The sequence below is a fragment of the Electrophorus electricus genome, chromosome 6 (genome assembly GCF_041902795.1).
Source record: "Electrophorus electricus isolate QZ-2024a chromosome 6, ASM4190279v1, whole genome shotgun sequence".
Lineage (NCBI taxonomy): Eukaryota > Metazoa > Chordata > Actinopteri > Gymnotiformes > Gymnotidae > Electrophorus > Electrophorus electricus.
This window is the reverse complement of record NC_137502.1, coordinates 9,846,850-9,854,326: the sequence shown is the minus strand read 5'-3', so window position 1 is coordinate 9,854,326 and position 7,477 is coordinate 9,846,850. Positions and strand designations below refer to the sequence as shown.

Here is a 7,477-nt window from a genome sequence, read left to right as displayed (position 1 = left end):
AAAACAGGGAAGAAAGTAGATGTTAGCCGGTGCAGCATTTACTTAATTCATTATTCATCTTTTATGTTAGTGTGTAACTCTCATATTGTAGTCTCCTGAAAGACAGACAGAGGCAAATATAGGCAAAGATAGCATTCAACTGTTATTCAGGGATATCCCACCATTGGGAGTGGACGATTAGGGGTGCTGGAGTAGGAAGGTATTTGTAGTACATTCCTGTTGTAGGCCTTCCTATAGTGTTTAACTGATTTCCATAACTGAAATACATTATAATGTTTAAAAGTTTAGAAACGTGAGCATAATACTCCAGAAGATGTAGCGTCCTGGTGTGTGAATGAGTAGTAATCTTTCTGAAACAATAAGTTTGATTTAATTCTCGTTTTCATTTCCTTGTGGATTGTATTATTTTATTTGAAACATTTGACTCAAAATAAAGAAATAGTGCAAAAATGTGAAAAGGCACTACAGGATGCATCTTGAATAAACGAAAACCTCGACCAGATGTTGTAAACTTAGAACAGTAATTATGTTCTAAGAATGTTGATAAAAAAGAACAGGAATTTACAATATATACATTTGCCTGCATAGTATCCCAAGTGTTCCATCGACTACACTCTTCTGGATGAGGATCTCGGATGTTGTTCCTGGGATCTGCTGGAGCCACTCTCCCAGTTTGATGGTCATCGTCCCTAAACCCCTGGTGCCCTGATTGCTACCAGAGCCAGTGTTTCCTCTTCTTTTAGCGTCTCATGTTCCTTGTTGCTGATGTTGCTATCTCTTGCGATTGCTACATCCGTCACTATGACTCTTTTCTGCTGTTTATCCATCACTATTATGTCTGGTGGTTTAGCTATTACCATCTTTTAAACAATTTTCTGGTATACGATGTCTTATCAAAGATAACCCATCCACACTCTAAGAGCATCCACACCATCATCAATCAAATTCTTCGTCTGAGCAGCTGTCACTACTACACAGACATACACAGAGACAGAGCGAGAGAGAAGGATGAAAGTGAACACAGCAACAAATGAAAAGAACCAAACACCATCAATTCTTACCTACCTCAACCCTCTCAGTTTACAGAACAAGCAAATGTGAGAACTGTGACTCACCATTCCCCCCCACCACCTGGAGCTCAGGATACTTCTGTTTAATGTAGTTAATCATGCTGATCTGAAACACCGAGTTTCCCTGAGATGAGTCCTAAAACAATAGACACAGCCTTCAGACCAAATTCACTATGTCCAATCACAGTCCTGTGTTACACAGCCTCATAGCAAAAATAGTTTGTCATTTGATTCAGGCACCATACTCAGGATGGAGACTAATCCCACTCCCTTTAGGACCTTAAGACCTACCAGCACCACCACGTCCACTCCTGCCTGCACGAGCAGGTCCAGCCGGTACTTGTCATCCTCACGGGTAACGATGGCAGCGCCACACAGCAGCTGTTTGCGGGAGTCTTTAGAGGCCAGAGGGTAGTCTCTGTTCTTCTTCAGATCAGTGCGAGCAATTATAGCCACCAGCTCATCACTGTCGTTCACAATGGGCAGTTTACCTGCAATCAACAAGCGTCCCCACGACCGACCCGTTACTCAGAGAAGAAGTGGAGAAGTGAAAATAACCTTTCAAAGTCCTTTAGAAGCAGTTTCACTTCTCAAGCTGAAAAGATGAAGAATCAGACCTTTTTTTGCTGCACTGCAGGATGTCATTGGCCTCTTTGAGTGTAACACCTGCTGGTGCAACCACTAAATCTTCCCTTTGTCATTGCCTGGCAAATATCACAAATAAATCACAAAAAGATGTGAGTTTAAAGAATGTGATTTTATACACACACACACACACACACACACACACACACACACACACACACACACTTATATATATACACATTTTTTATTTTTATATATATATATATATATATATATATATTGCCCTCTTTCACACACTGACACAGAAATATCACAATTTCATGATAGTTCTATTCCACCTATATTTTTAAGCATTGTATGTCATATGTGATTCATTTGTGTTTTTAAAAACCTTTTGTATATTGTATGTACAATCAAAGATGAATCAGAAACCTCCTCCAACAGCCGGTCATAGTCCTTCTCTGAGAGGAAGTCAATGTCTCGTGACGTCACGATTCCCACAAGCTTGCTGCCCATCTTGCCGGTTTCGGTGACAGGGATTCCAGAGAAGCCGTGTCGCACCTTGGCCTCAAACACATCTCCGACCGTGTGCTGTGGACTCATCACCACCGGATCCGTGATGAAGCCCTGCTCGAATTTCTGCCATGACACCATATATTGCTCTGCTGATGAGAGGCCTCAGGGAAGCTTGTGTGTAAATCTGCATGTTCAACGTGTTGTTCATTATATTCCTATTAAGACAATTCACTGAAAGTTTGACACCTTAACTTTCCGGACTTCATTTGCTTGGAACTCTGGGGTGCAATTGTGATGGATGATCCCAATACCGCCCATGAGCTGTAATACAAAATCACAGAAAGCTAAATGGAAAAGCAACAGGACTTCATGGTTTTGAGTGTGTGGGGGATACTCACAGCCATAGCGATGGCCATGGAGGATTCAGTCACAGTACCCATGGGGGAGGAAATAAGCGGCGTCTTCAGGGTTATCTTCCGGGTCAGAGCAGAGGTCAGATCCTGAATGACAGACGCAAATGGTAACAGAAAGGAACCAATGTTCTACAGAACAATTATCTTTGTTTATGTTCATGCTTGTATTTTCATACAGACTATGCATTGCACAAAGATAAGAACAGTTTGGGGTGTTACTTTGGACAGCTTTCACATATGCACACATCTCTATCCCATTATTAATTTGACTTCAAGTGACTTGGATGTGCTCATTCAAAGCACAAATATTGCTGTTTTTATAAGCAGGGCATCAGTTTAACCTCCCTGTGGTAAGACAGACAAAAACATCCTACGTTCTCTCCCACATTCTAGCACACACACACACACACACACACACACACACACACACACACACACACAAAATGTAACACCAAATATAAATACCACAATATATACTATCCCATATCCATTACACATGGGAATTTTGGTTTGCGCCTCCCTCACACTGTCATACACACACACACACACCCACACACCCCTCAGCCTCTCTGCCTGTGACAACACACCCTATGCACCTGGGATGCCAACACCACCTATTTTGCACATCTTATTTGCACTCCTTCATCCCTCTCTTACAGTATGCCACACTCCACCCTCTGTTGTAGTCGTGTTCGCACTACATGGCAACTGACTCAGCTCCTCCATCTCACTGAAGGTAGAGGAGACCGCCAGCTCCCTAATTAATTAGGAAGATCCCGCCCCCTCCACTAAATCATTACTAGATGTGCTGTATTTACTGAAACACACACACTGGTAAGCCCTTATGGGGCATGTCAGGAAACCTGCTGAGCTGTTTTGGTGCATTTTGCAAAAGTACTCACCACTTCATCTGAGGTAAAGTCAATGATGCCAGGCAGGATCAGAAAATCACTGAATCAAAGACCACAGAACAAACAAACAAAGAAAAACAAGCCAAATAAAAAAATATATACCAATTAGTTCACTGAGACATACATGCTACACCCTCACATTTTCGTATCAGTTAGTGCATCATATACCAAATGACCGTGGGGAGCTCCACACACCCATGCTGATAGAACTATGAGACATGACTGATGATTGCTCCCATAGCCACCTGCGACTAGCAGAAGCTCGGACACTTTGTGTGCATACATGTGAGGTCAATTTCAACTTCAAACTTCATGTCCCAGTAGCAAGAATTGAACATACCTGCTTGAGTTGCAGAGTTGAGCGCATATTCTGGAGTATGGAATAAGTTAATCTACCTAAGAGTATGTTGTCCAATGATGTCCTGTTAATGTTCTTAAGCATGCGTCATGTCACAGCCTATCCATTAAAGTGGCATTACTGTCCCACCACTGCTTGAGAGGACACGGGAGACAGAGAGGCAGCCAAAGGAAGCCTAACTGTAAACAGAATAGAGCAGCGTATGCGAACATCAGTGTGTGAGAGAGAGAGCATCCCAGCAGTACGACAATCATAAGGCCACAGTTGAGAGTGTCCTCTAGTGTGGGATCTAGTGCAGATAAAGCCTCCATTACAGAGATTAAAGATGGCGGCCTAGTGGGCAGAAATAGACAGAGACCACTGCTCAGCTAGATAGTGCCTAGGGATACATCTTCACATCTTTGATAACATCAAAGAAAGCTATTTGCACTGCCCTACTTGAAAAGCAGAACAAGAGAGGTCATGATCTCCAAGTCTGTATTTGAGACCATCTCCGATAGCAAAAAGCTGCTGGGCAGTGAGCCCATCTTCAGGCACATAGCCTGTACCCCCACTGATCAGGTAGTCAGCCATACTGCACACACACACACACACACACACACACACACACACACACACACATACACACACACAGAGAAAGAGACAGAGAGAGATTCATGGGATTTTATTGAGCTAATTGCTGCCCCATTTAAGATATTATGCCCCCTTCTACCCACAACACACACACACACAATACCTAAAAGAAACTAATTTTCTTTTTTAAATTTATGAATACTATAAAAACATCAAAGCCTTATTTTAGTGGGATTGTAACCTTACAAGTGTGTTATACAAATAATTAATAAAGAAATAGCTGATACTAAAAATACATTATACTAACAACCTAGCAAATACAAGTCACATCAGAAGTAGATGTACGCTAAAGAAAGGCTATTCTGTCTGTGCTCTCATGTAAACAGAGTTAAAACGTAAGCGTTTTACTGATCCGCGGATCGAAATATTTATCCAGTGGGTGTTGGCCGAGGATGCTAAAGCTATTTCTATTCGTTACGCTTTGCCCTTTCTCCATTTCGACGTGCTATCCTTTTATTCGGGAGAGCCGATGTCTCGCATTCGCAGCATGCAAACAACAACCGTCATTATCGTACTCAAGTAGTACACACGGATTTAGTGTGATATACTTCCAAGACTGAACAATGATGCTTTATTCTTAGTGAATGTGAATGAAAATCCCGCTTCTCGGGTTACTCACAAGACGATAGCGTCGCGTACTTCAGACAACAAAAAACGACGTCAAGGAACACAGCTGGTCTTCATCTGCGACCGTTACAGACTAGCCTCTGTGGCATCTCTCAAAGTCAAGCGAAAGTCTAGCCCTTAGCTAAATCACCCAGAATCACAGTTGGAGTTTACACATTTTAAAGACTCGACCTGCTCAGTTTGAGAAAACTCTCATCCTCTCAACGTGGTGGATGACGACGGGACATGTTAAGAGAGAGCAGACGGGCGATGCGCCTTTGTTTTACTGTCCACGCTATTAGGTGGCCTAATAGTTCAGGTGTGAAAATTCCGTTTGGATGAGACAAAAAATGTTTTTGACTTGGGTTGAAATAATCATCTTGCTTATAAAAGGAGGACTGGTGATGTAGCAAATCCACACAATCGTTTTGAAGCCGTGGTCAGGCTGCCCAATACTCAACTTTATTATGTTATTCACAAAGGATCTGACACAGCCCCCAACTGAGCTTTAAACACCTGGAAGTTAATTTAGTCCATTCTGTAAATTGAAATGTACAGAGATATGGGTCTGTAAAACAAATGGAATGTGATGCTTTTGAGCATTGCTATGGCAAAATGTTTTCATATCTGTTCTACAACACAGATTATATCGGTCTTGATAATATAATTCTTAATCAGATTTATGGTCCTTTTTACTCTGCTGACATGGGAATGTTAATATGATGGGCAAAGAAGGCAAGCAGTTATATTTGAGTAGTGCTGGACATTATAAATGAGTAAACATCACTATTTACACATTAGGACATTTTATTATACTATGACATGACTGTATTTCTCTGTAGAGACTGTAAATGTATAGGTCTATTTTATGTGATGATAATCCCCGAAAGGAATGTGTTCTTCTGAGACCAACAATATGGAATTGGGCTAAAATTGCACATCACTGAGAACCCAACCCAGTCTGTGCAACAGTTTAAAAGTACACAATCCAAAAGAAAAATAAAGTCCACTCCTAATGAACTTGTTTAGTGACACTAACGTTAACCTAGTGATGCAAACATGGTTAATTTTGCTGATCAGCACTCCTTTGAAACCGTAGGAGTCTCACCTCTCTGGTTCGTAGCCAGCCTGGATGCGCGTGGCGCTGTAGCGCTGAGCTGCAGTCTCATGCCCATGAGATGTGTTGTGGCCAAATGGCCCCTGGTGCTCAGGGTCGCGAGGCGACAGCTGCAATCTGGCTGGCTCTGTGTCGCCCACAATGAGGCGGTAGTCGATCTGGTAGCTGTCGTGCTTGCCATTGGCAAAGTGCTCATAGACATGGCCCTCCATGTAAGCGATGTCCAGTACTCCAATCCTCCTCTACAACCCTGCGTGAGCTGACGCCCCGGGCCTCCGCCCACCTCCCCTCTCCACCTGCACCACAGAGCGGCTCCTGGGACACTGCGTGCGCATTCACCAGTGGTTGTGCTGGAGCCACGCACACAATCCAAGTTTGTTCCTCAGATCGAGATGGAGAGCTTTCTCTTAGCTGAGGAGCAGAGTAAGAGATTCATCCAACATGCATCATACAAGCAGCAGCTGAATCAGGTAGAATGAAATACGGCTCTGATAGAGGCTTCGTCCCAAACAAAATAAAGCTACTGGGTGTCTTGGTAAGACTCTGTAAGTGGTGATCCCTAAAAAGGCCTGTCTGCTGCCATTGGACTACTGTTTTCTCTAAAGTGCTGTCTGGAATGTTGTCAGAGACAACATTCAGAGGGATTGGGAAGGAAAGCCTCTTAGTCACTACCTGTACTGCCCTCATTGCCATTGAAATATAACAAGGTTACAGTCAAGCTCTGAAGCTTCACTCAACACTCTGCCCAACCGCCTTTAATGCTCATAAAGTAGGAGTTTGCAGAATTTGTTTGTTGTTATGCTACACACTAAATGCATGGCACACAAATGTTTGATGCAGCAAAATGTCAGTGCTTTTTTAACAAAGCAGAAATGAGCACATATGCACCTTCCCTATATTATGTGAAGATGGATAATAAAATGATAACAGGTGTATCTATTTGTTGTTCTTATTTTAATATTCACATCAGGCTTGTGATTTTGCAAGGAAATTGTAACATAAATGTTCCTAGTGTTCTAGGGTTACTCTCCTGGGCTCATATTCTAATACAGGTGTGATAAGAACTTATATTTCTAAAAGAAACAATCTTTAACAAACAACTGCATTTGCATAAAGGATTTATCTTAATGCTTTAATGTTTTAGTGTGCTAATGTCTGATTTTAAGTACACTTTGCTACCACAAGTACTGTCACTAAATATTAACTAGTTTCAACTTTGCTAATAGTTCTACTGATTTTCATAATTTTGTTCTTCTTTCCATTTGTTG

At 42.0% G+C, this 7,477-nt stretch overlaps 1 long non-coding RNA gene across 2 annotated transcripts; it reads right to left on the bottom strand.

Moving 5' to 3' along the window:
* Window positions 1-1,963: 1,963 nt before the first annotated feature.
* On the bottom strand, window positions 1,964-6,341 carry LOC118241223 (uncharacterized). Of its 2 annotated transcripts, XR_014124128.1 has the most exons (4): window positions 6,201-6,341; window positions 3,836-4,427; window positions 3,487-3,535; window positions 1,964-2,671 (listed from the first exon to the last, which is right to left on the bottom strand). It is a non-coding gene; the product is annotated as an uncharacterized LOC118241223 (long non-coding RNA). The 2 variants fall into 2 exon arrangements; XR_014124129.1 differs by lacking the exon at window positions 6,201-6,341 and adding an exon at window positions 5,106-5,943 and having other exon boundaries at window positions 3,487-4,427.
* Window positions 6,342-7,477: the final 1,136 nt, after the last annotated feature.